Genomic DNA, 25473 nt, shown 5'->3' on the forward strand with positions numbered 1-25473 from the left:
TGCATCTTTTACAGAAACTTGTGCCATTTATTTAACTTTGACAAAAATTCTTCACATATCATTTATCTTTTTTATGTTTCGAGCATTGATATTTCGAAGCACCTGGCAGGTTTTTTGTCATTCTATATAAAGTTAGCACCTAGTATGTTTCCAAAAGACTCTGTGCATTGCTTTCACACTAAAACTATGTGCAAAATGCCTGTACTATAACTTTTCCCCTTGAATTGTATATTTTTATGCCCCACCTACGATAGAAGTAGGGCATTATGTTTTCTAGTCTGTGCGTCCGTTTGTTCATTTGTCCATCCATCCGTCTGTTCCTCTTCAGGTTAAAGTTTTTGGTCAGATGAATCCAAGTTGGGCTTTGTATGAGCTTTTGTTAAAATTTTCAATTGATTGATATTGGACAGTGTTTATTCGGGTAGAAAACATTAGAATTCCTTGAATGTTAAAGGGTTAAGGCATAGGAGATTTTCCAAGGAGGGAAAAGACACTTGAGACATTAATCTATAGTCAAGGCCATTTTGAGTTCCATAATTATACCAACTATAAAAAATGATGGGACTGTACTGTATCACAAGTCTTTGGCATACACTTACTCTTTTTCTATCAGTCCATTGGGGTCAAAACTGGAAAGACTGGATGAAAATATGAGATGCTGATTTAAAAAAAATGCTGTTATAAAGTAATTACTGTTAATTTTATAATATGAATACCAACAGCATGTCACACAAGTTAAAGAAAATAAGATTCTTGTTAACCCAATTATCTTTTGTATTGCCATTTAAAAAGTGAACAAAATCCTCTTGAGAATTACTTTTAAGAGAAATAAGTTTTCATATTGTATCTGAAATATAATCTTTTTGCTCAAGTTAAAGCAATTAAACATGATGATTTTTAAATTTTAATCAGCAAATTATCAGAACAAAATAAGAATAAGTACAATAGTGAAGAAGAGAAATATTGGTAAAATTTTCCTAGTAAGGAATGATGTGTAAATGTCAGTAAGACAGCAACCCTACCACAAATACTTTCTAACATCACAAAGATCACAAGAATACGGTATTTCCTCAAAACTGAACTAGTGGACAATCACTATTTACATGTAGTATATTTTTTAAAAAACCTTTTTGGATGAATAGACCATTTTCAAATTACTGATTTTTGAATCTGGAGTTTATTATTTTTCAACAGGTTACCTATACCTTGGTAGAACATCCTGACACTCGGTCAAGTAAGAGCAACTATAAGAAGTAAAATCAAGCTTTCAATCGGTGCAATTTGGGGGAAAATTAACTGTTTTATGTTTTCTATACAAGACAAAATCAACAGAAAACAGTTAATTTTCCATTAAATTTCACTGATTGTAAGCTTCATTTTACTTACTTAGTTGCTCCATGGAAGTATTATATTGACCGTCAATATAATGCTTCCATGGTTGCTCTTACTTGACCTACAACCAGAATGTCTTGTCAAAAGTCGGTAATATGAAAATAGTAAAGCACAGAAAACTGGTAATGTATTCTATGGGTCAAATAAATCCTAAACAACTACTGACACATAGACAAAAAAGGAGTATGGCCATGAAGGCCTAAAATTGGCAGTAAAAATCAAACTTTGTAATACTATATATAAAAACTTATATTTACCATCTTAGATATGCAAATTTAAATAAACTAAACTCTTTTGCTCTGCTGCTCGTTTTTACAATGTTAACAGCTTCAAAGAGATGATATTTTACAAGTTTATAGCCAAATTGCAAGTTTTTATGCATTACTAAGCCGGTCTGTTTCCTTCAGAAAAACATTTGCCAGACCCTTTCGACCAAAATAAAATTGGCATTAAAAAAGTTGTATTTGGGTCATATACATATCCTTGCAAAACATTGTGGTGGTCCTAGCATGTGGCCAATTTCGTTTGAAGCAAAAAATAGTCAAAATTATTATTTCTTCATTTGAGTGCCAAATTATGACGTCATAATAGTTCTAATGTGTCAGAGCTTGTTGAATTCGGTTTTGTCAGTTATTTTCTCATTAAATATTTATTTATATTTTTAAAGTTAAATTTCACTGATCTATCATGACTATAGGGCCAATATAAACTTTTCATGAACCTACTCCTTTGAATTTATTCTTTGAATGTGGCAGAAATATGAATATGTTGAATATCGCACTTTAAATCAGTCAATCTAAAGCCAATATGCATATAAATAAATGCATTATGCTAATGCTGACAATGGACATTCTTTTTATGAAGTAATAAATGATTGATCTGTAAGTCATTTACTATGACTAGTGCTGAAACAATCCTGATTTGGTTCGTCTGCACCTTCCTTGTCATGCTTGTAATGTATTGCAATATAAAGCAGAAACTAGTTACATAGACCTGCAATATTGCAATACATATATATATCAATGACCAATCCTACAGTGTTATATTGGCATTTAGATTTTTAAGAATGTAATACCTAGAAGGATGAAAGACTGGGAAAACTAGAACATCTAAAAGTAAGATTTATCTCTTCTTGATGAGACTTGCTTTTCTAACCTTCAATTGGTTTAAAAACTAAAAGAACTGTCTGGGAAAATATATGTGTATGTTGTCTAATCCAGGAGGTTGAAAAATTGGCAAGAATATAGAAGTCCATAGCAAACATGCAACAGTTAACCATAAGCAGGGTGAGGAATTTAGATATTATTAATCCAATTGAATCGTTTGACAATAGTGCAACATTCTTTGCTTTGAAGTGTTTCCCTGACTTTGTACATCTTTTATATTTAACTATTGCAGTTGTGTAATATTGTTAACTCTGTTTTCAGATAACAGCAGGTAGCTGCCGTTGTGACAGACTCAAAAAATTAACTGTTTGGTGAAAATATGCAGTAAATAGACAGATATTTGTAAGTTATCTTAAAGAAATGTCCAAACATATGGTGCTTCTTGTATGAATGTTTAGATTTAATTGAAATACTGATGTCATGATTGTGCTGTTAAGATTGCAGTTAGTTTTTGTAAAGCCTCAACCAAGTCCCCAGAGAACTTTTACCTTTTAGGCCATTAGAATCAGCTTATGTGATGGTCAATAATATTTACCTGCAGCTGTAACAAATGTTTTTAAAGGTCTGAATAGTAGAATTATCAGTAGCTTAAGTTATGAGGCCTTCTTACAGATACTGCAATTTGTTGGGAGACAACATTAACATTAGAATTATAACAAAAAATAGATGGTGTTTTGGGATATTATTGTGTAATTTGGCTGCTGTCTTACAAATATCTACTTCACATCTTTTTGTCATGATAACAATATGAAGACAATCACACACATTAAGGATACTTGTTAAAAGACTTGAAAGAAGTAATTAAGAAAATGTGAACTGTGAGGTGAAATGTAACTAAAATTTATTTCATCTAATATTTTTAGACCCATAAATTTAGAGGTATCAGTAAATTATATCACCCACTTATGATATTTTATTTTGATTATAAATCTGCATAAAAATAAAGGAATGTTGTTTGCTCTCCAATGAGATACTATTGATTGCCCATGAGATACTATTGATTGCCCATGAGATACTATTGATTGCCAATGAGATACTATTGATTGCCAATGAGATACTTTCCAAGAACAAAAGATGTGGAAAATAAGAGGTCACTTTACAGCCGTCAACAACGAGCTAAACCAATACCATATGGTAAGTTATAAGAAGCCCTTGATAGAAAAATTGTGAAACAGATTGAAAGAGAAACCCAACGGCCAGATTTCACTAAAACACACTAAAGGAAAAAACAATTATGTCAGACACTAAACCAACACAGGTTCCTGGTTTATGACACACATATATAATAAAGAATGTGACTAGGTTATACATGTTTGGAAATGCTTAACTCTCCCCTTACCTGGGACTGATGAAAAAACACATGAGAGCAAATTGTAAAAATTAGATAGGAAGCAAAAAAATAAACAAATACATTGTATCAAATATATACAAAAGACACAAAGTACCAATCTAAGATTATTTTCTGTCTGCTTTCACTCCAAATATGTGTATGCAAAGACAGCAAATATCAGCTTATTGTGAACTAAATAACTCAATGATTGGTAATTTTGAACAACATAATATAAAATTTAGATATTTTAGACTAAAAAGTACAAAAATATTTGCCAAACTTCTGCAAGGATGTCAGAAAATGAAATGTGTTTTTTTTTTTCATCCAATTTATTGAGGTGTAAATTGTGTTTCATTGCAACAAATTTAAAACAATCATTATTGGTGGGAGGACTGCTAAAATCAATTTGAAATCTACCTCAGCTAATTCAACATTTGCGAGATATTGAAATAGGCACTCAGTGACTCGGATAAAATGACACTTTCCTGAATGCCACCACAGCAAATTTGGTTGATTCTGACTTCATATTTGTAATAAAACATGCCATAAAACTTGAATATAAATGGCCCCTTGCAAAATAATTGATGGACACCTATATGATTTTGGTTGTAAATATTCTCAAACAATTGCAGCATAATGACGTACATTTGAGTTGGGGACAGAGAGAAAAAACAATTTGTAATTATGCAAGAAGAATGTTATGCCAGAAATTTGATATGAAAATATGATATTTTTTCAAATCCAAATACATGTGTATGGCAGTGTATTGGGTCAAATGGTTGGTGTTGCCTGATGGCAGTGTATTGGGTCAGCTGGTTGGTGTTGCCTGATGGCAGTGTATTGGGTCAGCTGGTTGGTTTTGCCTGGGAGGGGGCACATTCTCTTGTTCCTCCATATCATCTACTTTTCCTACTTTGCTGTTTGAGGTGTAAAGGCAAGTTCAAAATGATTTACCATATAGTCAAGATCAGTTAGGACTTCATTTCAAAATTAAACACATTTCTGGCTATCAAGTGAAGGATAATGTATATTTTCTAAATAAAATTAAACCATTTTAGATAAGTTATTTCATTATTTATTAAATTACTTTTCTTTTGTTTGACCCCTTTGACCTTGCTACCTGTAGGAATTTCCACTTTTGTTGATTAATGAGTGTAGTTTGAATGCTGTGTGGTTTATAAGGATCAGAAGATCATATATTGATGTATGACTTACGTATTATGATACTTTCAGAGGCATTTAAAGTGAAAATATCTATATCATTTAACTTTTGAACAATTGTTTTGTGTGTCAGTTGAATGAGACAGAGGATTAAAATGATTTTAATTTTACTTTTTATAATGTAATTAAGTTTTGCTGGATGACAAGTATTTACCAAGCTTCCTTATGTGCTAGCTATTGGTTACAGCTTGATTAGAGATTTTAGGGTGGGAGGTAAATTACATATTTAGAGAAAAAAAGTCAGTGAAACAAATTAAGAAAAATTTGAGATTTCTTTGTAATTTGCCAAGATTTGTTTAAAGTATAAATACCCCTTATCTGGGAGTGGGGTATATTGCAATCATCTTTTCTGTCTTTTTATCCGTCAAACAAAATTCTTTTTGCCAATGAGACAACTCTCCACCAGAGACCAAATGATGTAGAAGTTAACAACTATAGGTCACTGTACCACCTTCAACAATGAGCAAAACCCATATCACATAGTAAGCTATAAAAGGCCCCGAGTTGACAAATGTCAAACAATTCAAACATAAACTAACTGCCTGATGACCATAGTTTGTACTAAATGTTAGAGGCTGTCAAGTGTATAATATAGCATTACATACCTTTAAACAACAAATATCTAATAGTAAAACATTTATGCTTAACTTTAATGTGTGAATAGTCCTTTTTGATGTCTATGGAATACCAACAACTGTGTTGAACAACAGTTGGAGTTTGATTTGAATTGCATCCTCATTTGTTGAGTTATAAAAATGATTTGGATGCAAACTTCCCCATACTTACTTTTGTCCCATGTTACAACATTGTTTCTTCAAATATGCTTTTTTGCAGTCCAGTCATTCGAAAGGTCATTCTGACCTAGGCATTACTCTAGAAGAAAAAGAGAGATATCAAAGGCAATCAAAAATAATTTGTAGACGGTCAGGCAACACAATAGACAAAAGAAAAAAGATGAAAATACAAACAGTAGTCTGTATAAACTGCAAATCAAACTTAGAATTGAACTCAGATGCTAAAACGGGGGTTGAACTTTCAAAAATCCTAAAATGCTAAAATTGGGGTAGAATTCAGTTGCTAAAATTGGGGTAGTACTCAGATGCTAAAATTGGGGTAGTACTCAGATGCTAAAATTGGGGTAGTACTCTGATGCTAAAATTGCGGTAGAACTCAGGTGCTAAAATTGGGATAGAATTCAGATGCTAAAATTGGGATAGAACTCAGATCACAGGCACTTGTCTCTGAAATTTTTTTTCCTATATACCTTAATATAATATTAATTTGGGTAAAACTCAGATGCTTAAACAAGGGTTGAACTCAGGTGCTAAAAATGGTTTGATGCAGTTATCTTGATCTTTGATTTAAAAAATCTGATCCCTTGGTAATTTCTGGACTTGACTTTATGGATCATGTGCCTAAGACTGTAAAAAAGTTTCTTCAAACACAGAGGTGAATAGACGGTGATGATAAGTAGACTGAGGTCATCCATAATATCATGCATTCTTTTACATTAACATGTAGACATGTTCCAGCCAAATTAGACTAAATTGACAATACTGGAATGTGAATATATAATTTTCGTTAAGAGTTTTAATGCAAAAGTATTTAATCAACTTTTAAGGTAATGATTTATTGCCAAAAACAAATAAAATGTTTGTTTACTTTGTATTTTAAATGTTTAAATATTAGATTGTACCAAGCTGTCGGACATTTTAAATAGTTTATTTAACATAGGGAATTAAAGTACGTAATTTTGATATAACCTTTAACAAGATAACTAGCGAGCTCAAAGGCAAAAGATTTGCATAAATTATCATGGGTGTTTCTAAAAGGCTTACTAAGTCCCCTTTGTTCGGTGAAATTAAAACATATTTTCATTTTAAACTAATATGAATTTTATTTTTGACGAAGGTGGGTAGTATATATTAATGACAACTCTGATTCATTTTATGCTATTAGTTATGCAGATTGTAATCTCTTTTCAAATTTTAAGCATTATATTTTGGAGGCTGGTAATGGGTTATACTTATCTGATTGTAATGTTTTCTTAATTAAAGTTTGTTAAACATTAAAATTATCAGCAATAGTTATATCAAACCTTTCAAATAAAGTACAGATGTCTTTTTTATATTTTAAATTACTTGTGTTGAAGAAACTGAGATAAGGGAAGTAACTGCAGAATGTGAAAATGACCCAAGTAATCAGATTATGTCCTAGTTAAAGTATGTAATAAAGTAAAAATTGATTTGTGACCCTTTTCTCCATGTTGAACCCCCTACAACATTGGATGTTACACTTATCCACCTTTTTTAAAATTCTGGTCTCTGTGACTGTCCTTATTGTGTCCTTGACCAATAAATCTGACCACCATAACATGCAGATATGTTAACAAAAAGGATTTAATAAAAAGCAAGCACATTTCAAATGCATCCACTTTTTGTTACATACAGGGCCTTTTTTTGGAGCATGAGAAAAGTTGGTCATTTTGCTGGTGTTTATGGTTTGACTGAATTTATAGTTACAGTGAGGTTGTTTCTTTGACATTTGACCAAAGAAATGATAGAGAAATAAGGAATTGTTATAATACATAAAATGAATGATAGGAAATATTGGACAGCACAACACTCCGCACCTACCCAGGAACTCTCCAGGGGAAAAAAACAAACGTACAAACAAGAAAAGGTTACCAATAGCTGACCTAACAAATGTCTCATGGTCTAACTGGTTCTTTTTAAGTCTGCAAAGAAAGGGAGAATTTGTACTTCAGTGAGTACTTAACTTTGGCATGGTATGCTTCTGCATTTAAAAAATCACCAAATTATCACACAAAGAATAATGATTTCTCAATAACAAATATTCAGACAATATTCTCTTGTGAATTACTTTACTTTAAGTCAGAAAATAGAATTTGTAACTATATTATCTGTGTAGCATGTTATTGGAAAAAAATATTTGAGGAAAATCAGTCCTTTTGATTTCCAACTAATTTTTTGTCTGATTAGTTTTGAGTCTGCAGACAACTTGTAAAAAATTGAACAAATTTGATTCCGTAATTACTGGTTTTACTTTATAAACAATTTTTCAGACTTGACAGTGTCGGTGATCAGCAATTCTTTATTGGGGCTTTTAAGTTTTTGGGTAATTTAACAATTTGTCTCATTTACATAATTTAAAAAATGAATTGTGCAACATGTTTTTCAACTAATTTCTCTTACATTGATTAATGACAATTTATCACCATAAAAAAAAAAATATCCTTTGGGCATTGAGTGATTGGGGTAATTATTTCTACCAGTGTAGTGTTTATTATTTATCATTAATTTTGTATAATTGACAGGAAAATCTATCAAATTCCACAGCTTCTTTATTTGGCACTCATTAGGTCGCATTATTAAGGAAAATATTGTTTGTTCAAAATAATCCTAACTTGTGACATTAACATGCATGTTTTGAACAGCTGATGTAAGGAAATGAGAACTATATAACAATTCTATAATTATTGACTTTACAATTATTCTTAGTATAGACATAAAACTTGGTATTTAACAATTTTTTTTTTTATGTCTTTAAATTTTTTAAATCAAAGATGCCACAAGTGGATAACTTTGTTTAATAAAGGCCAACAGACTTGCAGGTGCCTGAACTAATCAAAGATTTCATTTAGTTCCCTTTTTGTCCTTTCTGCTCATAGACTAATAAATGATTTGTTATTATGACTAAGATTAACCTTTATACCTGTTTTTAATTACTGAGAAAGGTCTTTTTTTGTTTGTTTCACAAAATTCAAGGCTAAGTAAATTAAAGTTAAGAAATATTGTCATCTGTTTAAATTAATTGATGGGGTACTTGATATTATTAGATTTAAAGTAAACAATTTAAGTAGAGGTATTTGAAACCTAATTAACATAAATTGTCATTCAAGTTAATTTATTCGGCACAATTTATTTTTGTAATTAATAGGAGAGAAATCAGGGATAGACTAACATTGTTAATTATCCACCCTGTGAAACCATACATCATTCAAGTTCTAACCATTACGCTGGGTATCATTTTTCGTTTTTAATTAATACTTAAAATTTTACGAGGAACGGGTCGCTGATTGCTTTGTCTTGATGTCAGATTTTTAAGAGAGTTTGAGAACAATATTGTTTTGAGTTGGGGTGCACCTGTGTCACTAATTGTAGGTCCTACAAGTATCTGTCCAAAAGACCCCCTAATGGAACTAATAATGTAATTATCAAGTATTTAAAATAAAAATTTTCACATCAATTTGCCTAAAGGCATTTTCATTCAGGATGTTTTTAAGATACATCTTTACACAGATGCATCAGAAATTTATCTGATCCAACTTAAAACCATCAGTCTTCATAAAAAGAAAATTCCTGAATAATTATAAGTGTTAAAATTTTAACTTGTACCGATAATTACCTGAAATATATTTCCAAGGTTATCAGTTTCATCAGTAGGATGTTTACAATGTATTTATCATTTGTTTTCATATTTTTAATTTATTGAAAAGTATAAATTTAAGATTTAGATGCACATATTTTTTATCAAATAATTTTAGATTCAGCAATTTTTGTGAGATGATGTCAAATTATATTGTATTAGAAAACTGAATAAAATGTTTTATAGTGAAAACAGTCAAAGACTAAGAAAGACAACTCTATAATGGTGAAAACAAATGGTAGAACCTGCCTTTCCTGTGTGCAAATGTGTCATTTTTATACGCCCATTTACAGGACGTATTATCATCTATTATGGTATTCTATTGTCCGTCTGTCCATCCATCGGTCATCGACACTTCAGACAATAACTCAAAAATGCTTTAACCATTTTTTCATGAAACTTTGGTGAATTGTTTATATCGATTGACGTAAGCTCCCTTTTGATTTTTATAAATTTTAGATTTTACATTTCAGAGTTTAAAAAAATGGTGATTTTAAATCAGAGTTTAAAAAAATGGTGATTTTCCAGTTTTCTGACTATAACTCAAAAATGCTTTGATCAATTTTCATGAAACTTTGGCGAATTGTTAATATATATTGACCTAATATAAAAATAAGGAGATGTGGTATGATTGCCAATAAGAAAACTATCCACCAAAGTTCAAATGAAGTTGATGTAAGCAATTATAGGCAACCGTACATCCTTCAACAATGGGAAAAACCCATACCGTTTAGTTAGCTATAAAAGGCCCCAACATGAAAAATATGAAACAATTAAATTGAGAAAACAAATGGCCTAATTGATAACAAAATTTAAGAAAAACAAATATGAAAAACATGAACCAACAACAACCACTGAACTACAGGCACATAAAGAATATGGCAGGGTTAAACATGTTTGTAAGTGCTAAACCCTCCCCCTAAGCTGGGACAGTGGTGTTACACCACAACCTATAAAAATCAGTAGAAAAGGGCTTCATTAGATCGCTACAAAGCAGAAAGACATCTAACAAAAACACAGACAGGATGTGGCAGTGTATTTATACATCCCTAACAACAAAAGAGACACAAAAGTACAGATCTGAGAGTACTCACAGTTACTGACAGCTGTTCAAAGCCAATAACAACCAATAAAAAATCATGTATCTAAGACTAAAATATCAATCAGTACACATCCAACATGGATTTAGTGTAAAGAGGTCATTAACAGTCAGAGATAACATGACCTTATGCAATGCCATAATAAAGGTATGGACAGATTATAGAACCGTGAAAGTAAATATGTGTGTAACAATAATATTCATAGAAATAAGAAGATGTGGTATGATTGCCAATGAGACAATGCTCCACAAGAGACCAAATGACACAGAAATTAACAACTATAGGTCATTGTATGGCCTTCAACAATGAGCAAATTAGTGTGGTTTTAATTTATTGATAACAAAATCAATATTGATACCAATAAAAACCATATTCAAATATCTAATTACAGTGTTCAATTGGTAAACTTTTAGAATGTTTATTTAAAGGTTGATAAACTTACCCAGATCTTATCTACATTTTCAGGCTCGGTAAACAACATCACTGTAAAATTTAGGATGTGCTATTCCATTTGAAATAAGTTTTCTACATGTACAGCCAAACTTGCAAACCAAATCTTTGTATCTATGAAAGAGTTTAGTAAAGGTTTTAAGTAATTTGTGGTAATGAAATCCCTGACTTAATAATTTACCCTTAAGTTCCCTTTCGATTTAAAAAGAATTCTGATCTTATGTTTTGGAGTACTGATTCATAAAAAAGAAGGGATTTTCCAGTTTTCAGACAATAACTCAAAAGCGTTTTGAGAAGTTTTCATGAAACTTTGGTACCTTGTTTATATCTATTGAAATAAGCTCCCTTTGTTTTTTTTTTTTATAGATTTCTGATATGACATTGTATAGTTATGAAACTTTTATTTGTTGAAAATCGTTGAAAACTGTCCGTTTTTCACACTTTGGACGGTGAAAGAATTTTATACTTTCTTAAATCGAGTCCAAAAACTTAGTTAAACTTGAGGTAGCTTTAATAGTGCCTTCATGCTTTGTTTCAATGGGTATCACTGTGTGTGCATGTCTTTTTTTTATTTATTTTTTTGGGAGGGGGGGGGGGGGGGGGTCTATTTGAGCAGTGCTCCCAGTATTTCTAGTTGATCATATTAATTCATTTAAAGTATGAATAAGAGCAAAAACGGCGACAGTCTTATCATGCGCTCATGGCACAGCTGTTTATTAAACCTGAAGTCCTTTTTAAGAGGACAGATTTTTATGCACCCGCTGTAGGCAATGGGGGCATTAAGTGTTACCCTTGAAAATCCATCCTTCTGTCGTTCTGTTTTTCCGTCTGTCCATCCCATTTTTGTTTCTGCACTCTACTCTAACTTAACTTTTCCTAATCCAAATTTTATGAAACTCATACACAATGCTAAGTTGGGCAGTGAGTCACTTACCGTTCTAGAGTTATGCATAAAATTGAGAATGGAAATGGGGAATGTGTCAAAGAGACAACAACCCGACCATAGAACAGACAACAGCAGAAGGTCACTGACAGGTCTTCAATGCAGCGAGAAATTCCCGCACCCCGAGGCGTCCTTCAGCTGGCCCCTAAACAAATATATATACTAGTTCAGTGATAATGAACGCCATACTAAACTCCAAATTGTACACAAGAAACTAAAATTAAAAATAATACAAGACTAACAAAGGCTAGAGGCTCCTGACTTGGGACAGGCGCAAAAATGCGGCGGGGTTGAACATGTTTATGAGATCTCAACCCTCCCCCTATACCTCTAGCCAATGTAGAAAAGTAAACGCATAACAATACGCACATTAAAATTCAGTTCAAGAGAAGTCTGAGTCTGATGTCAGAAGATGTAACCAAAGAAAATAAACAAAATGACAATAATACATAAATAACAACAGACTACTAGCAGTTAACTGATATGCCAGCTCCAGACTTCAATTAAACTGATTGAAAGATTATGTCTTCATCATATGAATATCAGGCAAAATCCTTCCCGTTAGGGGTTTAGTATCATACCATCATAACATATATGAGAAGAACATAACCCGTGTCATGCCAACAACTGGTTTTTAAATAAATGTGTTTAGTGCCGATGCAAAGACCCTATAAGTGAATCAATATTAACGCCAAAATATGCAATCTTTAATGACCTGACAACAGTATCGTAACTATATCCCTTCTTAATAAGTCTATTTAAAGGTTTTGTTAGCTTCAGAGGTGAATACTGACATTTTTATACGACCGCAAAAATTAAAAATTTTTTGGTCGTATATTGGTATGACGTCGTCGTCGTCGTCTGGCGTCGTCCGGCGTCGTCCGAAGACACATTGGTTTTCGCACTCTAACTTTAGTTTAAGTGAATAGATCTCCATGAAATTTTACCATAAGGTTCAATACCACGAAAGGAAGGTTGGGATTGATTTTGGGGGTTATGGTACCAACAGTTAAGGAATTAGGGGCCAAAAAGGGGCCAAAAATAAGCATTTTTGTAACTTCCAGACAATAACTTGTGTGTAAGTGTATGGATCTCTCTGACATTGTACCACAAGGTTCCATATCACAAAGGGAAGGCTGTAATTGATTTTGGGGGTAATTGCCTCAAAATTTTAAGAATTAGGGGCCAAAAAAAGGGGCAAAAAACAAGCATTTTTCTAGTTTCATGACAATAACTTGTGTGTAAGTGTTTGGATATTTCTGAAATTGTACTACAAGGTTCCATATCACAAAGGGAAAGCTGGAATTGAGTTTGGGGGTAATTGCCCGAAACGTTTAGGGATTGGGGGCCAAAAAGGGGCCAAAAATAAGCATTTTTCTAGTTTCCAGACAATAACTTGTGTTCAAGTGTATGGATCTCTCTGAAATTGTAATGCAAGGTACCATACCACAAAGGGAAGGCTGGGATTGAGTTTGGGGGTGATGAATCATAAGGAGGTTCAAAAAATTTGGGGGGGGGGGGATTTTTTTTTTTTCTTTTTTTTTCTTTTCCTTTTTTTTTTTCTTTTAAAATTTTTCATTTTAAGTTGGTTATTTCTGATTTATATTTAAAAGCAAATAATAATGATATGGTAGGAGATACACACCAAACAGGATGTGTAAATTATTATATAATAAGTATTGTGCAATAGCAAGAAATTTTCAATTGCACAGTATTGCACAATAGCAAGAAATCTTCAATTGCACAGTATTGCGCAATAGCAAGAAATCTTCAATTGCACAGTATTGCGCAATAGCAAGAAATATCCAATAGCACAATATTGCGCAATAGCAAGAAATTGTCAATTGTACAGTATTGCGCAATAGCAAGAAATATTAAATTGCACAGTATTGTGCAAAAGAAGATACTTCATATAAATTGCTTATTTCTTGATCAATTTCAATGGGGTTTTATTATTGAATTCTTGGGGTTCTTTAATATGCTGAATCTAACCGTGTATTAAGTTTTTGGATTTTAGGCCCCGTTTTTAAATTGGTCCACATTGAGGTCCAAAGGGTCCAAAATTTAACTTTGTTTGATTTCATCAAAAATTGAATTATTGGGGTTCTTTGATATGCCGAATCTAACCGTGTATTTAGATTCTTAATTTTTGGTTCCGTTTTCAAATTGGTCTACATAAAGGTCCAAAGGGTCCAAAATTAAACTTAGTTTGATTTTAACAAAAATTGAATTATTAGGGTTCTTTGATATGCTGAATCTTAACTTGTATTTAGATTTTTGATTATGGGCCCAGTTTTCAAGTTGGTCCAAATCGGGGTCCAAAATTAAACTTTGTTTGATTTCAACAAAAATTGAATATATGGGATTCTTTGATATGCTGAATCTAACCATGTATTTAGATTTTTGATTTTTGGGCCCCGTTATCAACTTTGTCCACATTGAGATCAAAAGGGTCCAAAATTAAACTTTGTTTGATTTCATCAAAAATTGAATTATTGGGGTTCTTTGATATGCTGAATCTAACCATGTATTTAGATTTTGGATATTGGACCATAACAAGTGAATGTCCAATTTAAAATTTTTAAGTTCTTAGACCACATTCATTTTGTGTCAGAAACCTATGCTGTGTCAAATATTTAATCACAATCCAAATTCAGAGCTGTATCAAGCTTGAATGTTGTGTCCATACTTGCCCCAACTGTTCAGGGTTCGACCTCTGCGGTCGTATCAAGCTGCGCCCTGCGGAGCATTTTATTGTGCTTTATAAAGAATATTTCCATAAAAAATTGGATGTGAAATACCTGAACGTATAAGAAGTCTGCACCTTTATATTTTGGTAACTTGCTAATTTTTTCCTTTCCACACCTTTACTTAAATTTTCCTTATCCAAATTTTATGAAACTTATACTAAATACTAAGAACCACAATATGCAGTCAGAGTTCAAATTTGGGCAGTGAGTCATTTGTCGTTCTAGAGTTATGCCCCTTTTTGACTTGGAAAATTGCAAAGCTTGAGCGGGGACATTCATGTCCTCAGAGATAGGGGCCTCAGTGGCCAAGTGGTCTAAGTAGTCGAAGTACTTTATCTCTAGCCAGTCAACACTGAGGTTGTGAGTTCGAATCCTGCATGTGGCAGGTGCACTAGACTCCAATCTTAATTGACTAGGATTGTCAGTTTTCCTACCGAAGGTCATGGTTCTCTCTGGGCACTCTGGCTTCCTCCACCAATAAATGACTGCCACAAAATAGCACAATAGTGTTGAAAGTGGCTTTAACTCATATGTTTACTTCTGACTTTGACTGTTCCTGTTGTATACCTTTTTGACTGTTCCTGTTGTATACCTTTTCTCCCTACTTTGTTGTGTTGTTCATGTTTTCATCTTCTTGTACTTTATTCCAACTGTCTTCCTAGTAACCAATTATTACTTCTTCTGCTGTTGTTAAATGTGTCTTCACCTATCTTACTTCTGTTGTGGTCATGCACCTCTTGCAATGACCTTATTTTACCTATGTTTCTGTTGTGTAGTTTCTTCTTATATAATATTCTTCTATTTGTGCTCTTAATATGTATGTACCTTGTTTCCACCTATTTTGTCCTATTAATTGTGTATTTTTGTTGTTTAGACATGTTTTTAAAAGTGAATTTCTCTTATAACTGAGTCACTAACCTTTTGCCAAATTTATATGTGCTTGAACACATTACCAGTTTTATGGGGTTAGTGCTGGTTGATTGTCTATTTGGTTTTAAACACCTTTTTAACTGTAATAGCTCTATCAGGGTGACCTTTGTTGGTAAGGGACATAGCAATAATCAGGGACCGTTACTGCTACTCATTATTTATTGATTCAGAATTACAGTTTAATACAAAATCAAACAGTTTTCTCATCTATACCCTCTAATGACATTTTTTCTCCACACTTGATTTGTTAGTTAATTTTGAATTGATGAATTTGCTCCCATTGATTGACTTAATTGCTTCATCTCCGAATCATTTGCATTTTCAATGCATCAAGAATTTAATCATCAGCAAAGTAGAAATATTCATTTTGTGTTGCCTTGTAAATGAATCAAGATTCCCTGTATTGTTTTGACCTTTCTTCTAATGATATACTTAAGTGTTTAATTTTATCTTTGATTTGTTTACCCCTGCTGTCTTGACAGCAACAGTATTGATAGAATATTTAATTGGCATAAAACTGCCCTAGAAAACTTTGCAGTTATCTTTTTGAACTGTCTAGTCTAAAAGTCATCTGGCCTAGGGATGTGTTCTGCAGGTCGTGCTGTGGTGTTCTTATTCATTTTAATGACATTAATATTGTCTGTTCAAAATTGATTTCTGGCTTTCTTGTAATTATGTCAGTTGAGATATTATGTAGATAAAGCTCTTCTCCAAAGTTACAGTAAAAATGTAGCAAGTTTAAGCATTTGTATATTAGATTCCAACTTAAACATTTTTTTCTTTTTTTATACGACCTCAATTTTTGCTCTATATAATGGTATTACAATGCCATTATCGTCGTCATTTTCAGAAGACATTTGGTTTCCATACAATAACTCATACTATGGTTTCCATACAATAACTTGAGTATGAAATTGTAACACAAGGTTCCATACCTCAAAAGGAAGGTTAGGATTGATTTTGGGGGTTATTGTTTTAACTGTTTAGGAATAAGGGGCCAAAAACAAGCATGTTTCTAGTTTAAGTTCAATAACTTGTGAATTAGTGTATAGATCTCTATGAAATTGTTCCACAGGGTTCCTTACCTGAAGAGAAAGGTTGGGATTGATATTGGGGTTTATAGCCCAAACCGTTCAGAATAAGGGGCCAAAAACAAAATTTTCAAGTTTCCGAACCACAACTTGAGTATAAGTCTATGGATCTCTATGAAATTGTACCACAAGGTTCCATACCAAAAAAGGGAGGTTGGGATTGATTTTGGGGGTTATGGCACTATCCGTTAAGGAATTATGGGCCAAAAACAATACTTTGTATAAATTGCTTATTTCTTGACCAATTTCAATGGGGTTTAATTCAAAGTCTTGAATTCTTGGGGATCTTAAATATGCTTAATTTAACCATGTTTAGATTTTGGGATTTTGGGCGTCGTTTTTATAAGACCGCAAAAAATTTTGTGGTCGTTTATTGGTATCACGTCAGCGTCTTCCGAAGACATTTGGTTTCCGGACAATAACTTTAGTAAATGTAAATAGAAATCTATGAAATTTAAACACAAGGTTTATAACCACAAAAGGAAGGTTGGGATTGATTTTAGGGGTTATAGTCCTAACAGTTAAGGAATTAGGGGCCAAAAAGGGGCCCAAATAAGCATTTTTCTAGTTTCCAGACAATAACTTGTGGAACGGTGTATGGATCTCTATGAAATTATACCACAAGTTTCCATACCACAAAGGGATGGTTAGGATTGGCTTTGGAGGGTTATGGCTCAAACCGTTTAGGAATTAGGGGCAAAAAGGGGGGGGAAAACAAGGGTTTCCTGGTTAATGGACAATCAAAAAAAAAAAGGGGGTAAAAAAAAAATTTGGGGGTTTGGGGGGGGGGGGGGGGGGGGGTCAATTCGCAACAGCATAGTATATTGCCCAAAATGCAAAAAATTGAATATAAATTCAAATCATATAACCAATTCTAAGTTCTTTGACTACAATTATTCTTTGTCAGAAACCTATTATGTGTCAATTATTTAATTACAATGCAAATTTAGACCTGTATCAAGCGCGAATATTGTGTCCATTTTTGCCCCAACTGTTCAGGGTTGGACCTCTGCGGTCGTATCCAGTTGCAAGGCAATTTATTTAAATTGGTCCACATTGAGGTCCAAAGGGTCCAAAATTAAACTCTGTTTGATTTCATCAAAAATTGAATTATTGGGGTTCTTTGATATGCTAAATCTGACCATGTATTAAGATTTTGGATAATGGACCATAATAGGTTAATGTCCAATTTCAAATCTTAGGCCACATTAATTCTGTGTCAGAAACCTATGCTGTTCAAATATTTAATCACATTCCAAATTCAGAGCTGTATCAAGTTTGATGCCTCTGCGGTCGTGTCAAGCTGCAGAGCATTTTATTTATTGTTGTGTTGGGTTGCTGTCTTTTATACATTAACCCCACATCTCATTTCATTTATGTCTGCAATAATTTTGAAAATCAAAGTACATGTGATATGTTCCTCAATCTTTACTGTTGTGTCTTACCCTAGTTGAATTTTACTTATGATTATATGGTCGGAGATTATGGATAAAATTTTATGAGACAGCAACTCTACAACAGAAGTAAAATGGAAAAGACATTTAGAGGTCACCATTTAGTCTGCAATGATTTGCAAGTGCCCACAGTCAAGACAGGTTGTGAAGGAATTTAACAAAGATGAGCAATCAATAACATAGTTATATCCCAGTATTCAGTAACTACAGTGCATGTCTTACTTTCAGTTTCTTTATGCCAAAAACTTGCATCTGAAATGTCATGCACATATGAAATTTTTGTAACATATTTCTCTGTAACTATAAGTTATACCTTCTTGATATATGATTGGGTATGATAAGTGAGCAACACAGTTTGTCTTGTTTTATAAAAGGACTATGTGGACCAAACAGTTGTGTTTCTTTTTTTGCAAATTAAAAAAAAAAATTCATTGGCATGTTAATTTTTATTAAATTTTCATCTCATGCAAAATGAAAAATTGATTTATAAATCAAATCAAAATCTTTGATGCCATTTAACTTTATATATAAGAACATATGACAGTCAAAGAAATTTCTAACAAATGTATAGGTACACACAAATTGATATGTTAAGAGTCCTCTCTTCTCGGTTCCAGTGACCTAAATTTTAGGTGAGGAACCCAGTTCATTTACTTGGGATGGTTAAAATCAGTGACACTTTACAGAAATGAAAATTGACATGCAGCATGATATGTTAGTTTACATTGGTATTATAATTCCCTTTATCTAAGTGTATTAAAGTACATGAAATGTCATTCAGTTTAATTTAATAATTGATTTCTTCTGGTCTTATAAAGCTTAATGATTGTAATTTGATGAAATGGATGTGTCTTCTTGTGGACTGCAAGTCAAAACAAAAGTGATACATTTTCTGGAGTCAAAAGTAATATAAAGCTTTTTTGACAGATATGTGTGAGTCTGTGGTGAGCCATGTGGAAACTTGTTTCACTGTGGTTTAAGTGTCAAGTCTTCAGATAAGAACTTAAGACAATAGAAATAAAACAAGATAAACTTACTAAAGGTCTGTAGTTAACAATGGGTCTTGACTTTAATCCTTCAAAAGTGAAACTAGCTGCCATGTATATTGTACCCTTATATTGAAAGAAGTGTACCCTTGTATTGAAAGAAGATGTTTTTAATTACAAATAAACAAAAAAAGCATAATGTTTCAGACTAATTTGTGGCAGATTATTGATCCAGGTTTATTTTCATGAGTAAAATGAAATGTTAGGGTAAAAATGGACAGCAACTCAACAACAACAACAAATAATTCTGTGAATCAAAGGTCAAGCACCTTCATAGTATGTATTTGTAACCAGTTATTACTTTGTTATGTAATGTCAGTGGAAGATCTCTATTTAATTTTCATAGGAGATAAAGTTATTCATTATCATTACACAGATTGAATTATTGTAAACGTTGTGAATAGATATAAGAAGATGTGGTATGAGTGCCAATGAGACAACTCTCCATCCAAGTCAAAATTTATAAAAGTAAACCATTATAGGTCACAGTACGGTCTTCAACATGGAGCCTTGGCTCACACCGAACAGTAAGCTATAGAGGGCCCCAAAAAATTACTAGTGTAAAACCATTCAAACGGGAAAACCAACGGTCTAATCTATATAAAAAACGAGAAACGAGAAACACTTATGAACCACATCAACAAACGACAACTACTGAACATCAGATTCCTGACTTAGGACAGGTGCAAACAAATGCAGCGGGTTTAAACGTTTTAATGGTACCAAACCTTCACCCTTTTTCTGAAACAATAGTGTAACATCACAACATAGAAAGACACACTATAAAATATCAACTGAAATAGCTTAACTCAATCAAAGGACATATTAACACCATTGAACATACACTGAACTAATAAATTTGACCTATGACACAATGTAAATACAAAATAAATAAACTGAGGGAAGAATAATAAAAGTAACATGTTTTTTCAAAACAATGTAAGACCCTACAAAACAATCTTTTTGCACACTTTGGATACACTAATAATTGATATCAGAAAAGTACACTGTATTTCTTGTCAAGTGCTAGAGTCGGTAATCTTTTTTGCCTAAAAGGCCATGTGAGCTTTTGCCATCCCTAAATTATTTGCATTCATCATCCGCCCGTCCATCTGTCAGTGTCCTGTGTAAACTTTTTCAAAGATCTTCTTCTCTGAAACCACTGCACCCAATTCAACCAAACTTGGGTTAAATGATCCCTAGGCTACCTAGTAAAGAGTTTGTGTTTTTTTTATTCTTGTCCATCAAGAAATGTGACCGCCTTTGCTAAAAATGGAACATATGGGTAAAATGCAGTTTTTGAATTATATCTCAAAAACTAAAGCAGATAAAGCAAAACTGACATCATAAATTTACGGATTAGTGACCCATCCGATGGCGATAAGCGGATTATCTGTAATAACAACTTATAACACCTGTTGTAAATGTTAATTAGCTGAGGGTCAGAAACTTGTCAGAAACAATAAGACAGGTAGAATTATAGTATTTTCATGCGAAAATATTTTTACTCTTTCCAAATTTAAGTGACGAAAATTGATTTGGAATACTTTCGTCATTTTGAAAACCGTTTCATAAATGACGAAAATGACGAGCGCTAGCAAAATCACTGATTAAGCTATATTCTGACATCCAAACTGTAATTTTCAACTTTAAATCAAAAGATGTGTATTGGGATCATCCCGATGGAAGAACTAGAGAAAAAAGTAAAATAACAAAAATTCCAAACTCCAACGAAAATTCAAAATGGAAAGTCCTTTATCAAATGGCAAAATCAAAAGCTCAAACACATCAAATGCATGGAAAACAACTGTTATATTCCTGACTAATATCATGGTTTTGCAAGATGTTGAAAGGATATTTGGCATATGATATTGACCATTTATTGTGCTTTGGAAACTCACCCTCTTTACCAAATACTTTTTTGTAAGAGTTATGGCCCTTAACACTGTTTTTCTTGTTATCTCTACTCCTTCCCAACTGTAAAAGAAACTGATCAATTTTTCCTCCAAATTTCTCAATATATCCTTATCCTCAGGCTATTGAGAATGATTTTGACTGAAGGGTCTGTAGACTGAGTATGAGAGATAATTTCCCTTAATATATTTGACATAAGTAAAATAAATAAAGAGCTGCTGAACCAACGCCTCCTATGTTTTGTGCTGGTAGAGTTCCCTTAAGTGGATACCAGATGGTATGCAGGATTGTCAGTTTAAAATTCAAATACCGCTACATTGACAACAACTCTTAAGTAAACTACACTTATGTAGTTTACTTAAGTGTTGTTGTCAATGTAGCGGTATAAGTAAAATAAGTAAAATGTAATTGTAACTCATAAACCGTAAATTGAAGACACATTGTGTCTTTGATTTGAGCTCCTAAGTCCATCATTAAGAAAATGAGGTCACAGGTCAAGGTTATGTTCTAAATTTTGACTTTTGCTTGTAATGACTATTTCTAGTAAAGGTAACAGATGATAAAAGTTTATTATTCCAAATTTTTTAGTTGCAACATGTCATAACTGCAATAAATTCAGGACTAAATCTATTATAGTTTTCATGATGATAGGCAAAAAATGATAAAAATCATCATATAAGGGCAATAACTCATATACATATATTCAATGCTGGAACAGGCCTAGCGACACCAACAAAACAAGCCTGTTATATTTTGTTGGCCAATGATATTATTAAATAATTTAAGTTAATTTCCATTTCTTCCATATATATATAAATATTAAAGTCTAGGGAGGATAGACTCACTCGGGAAAGATTTTGGATAATAAAATTAACAACTTTGGCACCAAATGGGATAAATGAAAAGATGTAGTTCGACTCCATGCAGTGCTTCACATTTGGGTTATATTACCTATTATTACAATCTCTGTTTCTACTTCTTTACCTTACTCATCTCTAAAATAAATCTGTTGAATATACCAATTTAAATTGCTTAATTTTTTGAGGGATGTAATTTTTTTAAACAGGGGTCGACTTAACCACTGGCCCACTGGCCCAAGGCCAGTAGAATTTCAATAGGGCCAGTTGAACATGAAGACTACTGGCCCCATTGGCCATTACATTTGACTATATTTTCACTTAGATAGTATCATTAGGGCAAATTTTATTTGAGTTGGGCCAGTAAATTTACCCTCTAACTGGCCCTATTGGCCATACTTTTAAATTTTGTTAAGTCGACCTCTGGACATGTTAAGAGTTATCTGCCACAAATTTTTCAGACCAATCAGACAATAGACCACTTTCGAGTTATGTCCTTCACCGGAAAAAATCGTCAATTATGCGCACCTTTATGACGTCATTTACCAGATATAGGGGATCGCCTGTATCCCTGCACTATTAACGTTCATCAAGCGTCTTAGTGATCGTCATTGTGCAGGATAAACCAGAAATAATGTGTGTTCCGTAGGTACTTAATCACAATTCCCTAATGATAGCAGTGCTGATTGTCAATTATAAGATTTTAATTTACCGAATGATTCGTGCAATATAGGATCATATTTGTCCAACCACTCACTCAACATGGGAACGGAAGTGACGATGCCCCTAAACGCACGAATGATGTTCACTAAAACCAAAGTTTTTGACGGAAATGCATCAAACTGGAAAGTTGTCTTTTGGAGTGCCTTAGTAAATGTTACGAAATTTCTGTTTTTGGTTATTATCTTGAAAACATTTATAGATAAAGAGAAATCTTTAAACAGCAAAAATGTTCAGCAAGTTAAGATTTACAAATATTTAAAACTTATCGAAAATGTAAATGCATCTCTTATAGGAATTATTGCTCTTGAAAGACAACTTTTATCAAATTTTCAAATTATTTGCAGAAACTATGATAAATTAGGGAGAAACTTTAAGTGGCAAAAATGTTCAGCAAAGTAAGATCTAGGAATAAGTTACCATGCCCAAAAGTGTCACGTTATCCTTTATAGGAGTTAATGCCCTTGAAAGATTTTTTGTACCAAAATTTTTAGTTTTTGCCGAACTATGATAGATATAGATAAATTTTAAATGGCGAAGAAGTTTTGCAAAGTAAGCCCTAAAAATAAGTCAAAAGGACCTGAATTGTCAATCGACCTCTTAAAGGAGTCATTGTACTTGTTTGGCATTTACTTGCCATTGTTTCTAAAATTATAGGAGCTAGATTAAAAGTTCAAATGCAAAAGTGATCACCATGACAAGATGTATCTACCCTGAAAATTTCAGAAAAATCTAACTTCTTGCTTTGGAGTTATTGCCTGTAAAATATCGATTTTTTTTCTTATTTTTAGCAGTTGTTGGCTGTTATCGTGAAAACTACAGAGGCTAGTTTAAAAAGGTAATTTACAAAAAGATTCAGCACAACAGGATGTATCTACCCTAAAAATTGGAGAAAAATCTGTCGCCCTGTTTTGGAATAATTATTTTTTGCTGTAAAAGTGAAAAATATAGGAGCTAGTTTTAAAGTTTTAATTGCAAAAATGAGCAGCATGATAAGATCTAGTAACCCTGCAAATTTCAGAAAAATTCAAAAAAAGTTATTGCCCCTAATTCATGCAATTTTCCAATTTTTCTCATTTTTATACGACCGCAAAAATTTATTTGGGTTCGTATAATGCTGTGATGTCGTCGTTGTCGTCGTCGTCCGAAGACACATCTGGTTTCTGGACAATAACTTTAATTAAAGTGAATGGATCTCTATGAAATTTTACAAGAAGGTCCAATACCACATAAGGAAGGTTGGGATTGATTTTGGGGGTTATGGTACCAACAGGTTAGCAAAAAAAGGGCCAAAAACAAGCATTTTTGTAGTTTTCAGACAATAACTTGTGTGTAAGTGTATGGATCTCTCTGAAATTGTACCACAAGGATCCATATCACAAAGGGAAGGCTGGGATGGAGTATGGGGTAACTGCCCCAAACATGCAGGAATTTAGGGGCCAAAAACTAGCATTTTTGTAGTTTCCAGACAATAACTTGTGTTTAAGTGTATGGATCTCTCTAAAATTGTATTACAAGGTTCCATACTACAAAGGGAAGGCTGGGATTGAGTTTGGGGGTAATTACTCCAAGGGGGGGGTCAAAAAGATTGGGGGTGGATTTTTTTCTCTCCAATTTTTTTGGGGGGTTCATATTTTTTTTCTTCAAAATTTTTGAAATTTCAAATGTTATGAAAAGTTTCAAGAAGAAATCTTCAATTGTGCAGTATTGCGCAATAGATTTTTAAGATCTTTGACCTCATTTTGTTTGTGTCAGAAACCTATATCATGTCAAAAATTTGATCACAATCCACATTCAGACAGTATCAAGCTTGAATATTGTGTCCTAAATTGCCCCAACTGTTCAGGGTTTGACCTCTGCGGTCGTATCAGGCTGCGCTCAGCGAAGCATTTTATTTGCTGTTATTTTGAAAACTATAGGAGTTATGTTAAAAGTGTAAACTGCAAAATGATAAGCTTGACAAAATCTATTTACTCTGATATTTTTGACAACCCGGCGGGTTAAGGAGTTATTGACCCTGAAATGTTGATTTTTACTGTTTTTTGCAGTTTTGGCTGTTATCTAAAAAACTATAGGAGCTAGGTTAAACATGAAATTGCAGAAATAATCAGCAACACAAAGAGTATCTATAGTATGTGCATCATAAATGTCCTAATTAGCAAACTGGTGATTTTTTTCACCAGTGAGTGATACAGGCAATTTTCTCTGGAAAACATAGAAATAATGCTATTCTGCCCCAGTATCTGATGGAGCTCCAATAATTTGATTGGATTTTTTTTTTTTTGGTGTTTTAACGCCACTTTTAAGCACCGCTTTTGGGCTATTTCGTGGCGGCCAGTTTTTATTGGTGGAGGAAGCCAGAGTGCCAGGAGAAAACCACCAACCTTCGATAGGAAAACTGACAATCCTAGTCAATTAAGATTGGAGTCGAGTGCACCCGCAATAAATGTTCTCACGATTAAAAAGTCCAATTTGATTATGAAACGATTAACCTTGTTCTGATTTGTGTCACATGATTCTGGGTAGAGTGGACTTTCTAAATTGTTCTTAAGTGCAGATCTGAGATTTGATGTTAGTGCCAGGCATCATTTAAGTGGAGTGGAAGCTGCCTACCCATTTTGAGCTCCAGAAATCACCCCTGTTTTAGAATGGGCTCATGT

At 32.9% G+C, this 25473-nt stretch overlaps 1 protein-coding gene across 11 annotated transcripts in view; it reads left to right on the forward strand.

Annotated features, from left to right (window-relative positions):
• LOC127701283 (uncharacterized) overlaps positions 1 to 25473 on the forward strand; it is a 526465-nt gene that overhangs the window by 42485 nt on the left and 458507 nt on the right. For all 11 annotated transcript variants that reach the window (XR_007981970.1, XR_007981969.1, XR_007981968.1 and 8 more), the window contains exon 2: positions 2820 to 2900. The gene's annotated coding sequence lies outside the window, so the exon portion shown is untranslated. The remainder of the gene's footprint in view (positions 1 to 2819; positions 2901 to 25473) is intronic.

This window comes from Mytilus californianus, unplaced genomic scaffold (assembly GCF_021869535.1).
Source record: "Mytilus californianus isolate M0D057914Y unplaced genomic scaffold, xbMytCali1.0.p SCAF_5, whole genome shotgun sequence".
Classification (NCBI taxonomy): Eukaryota; Metazoa; Mollusca; class Bivalvia; order Mytilida; family Mytilidae; genus Mytilus; species Mytilus californianus.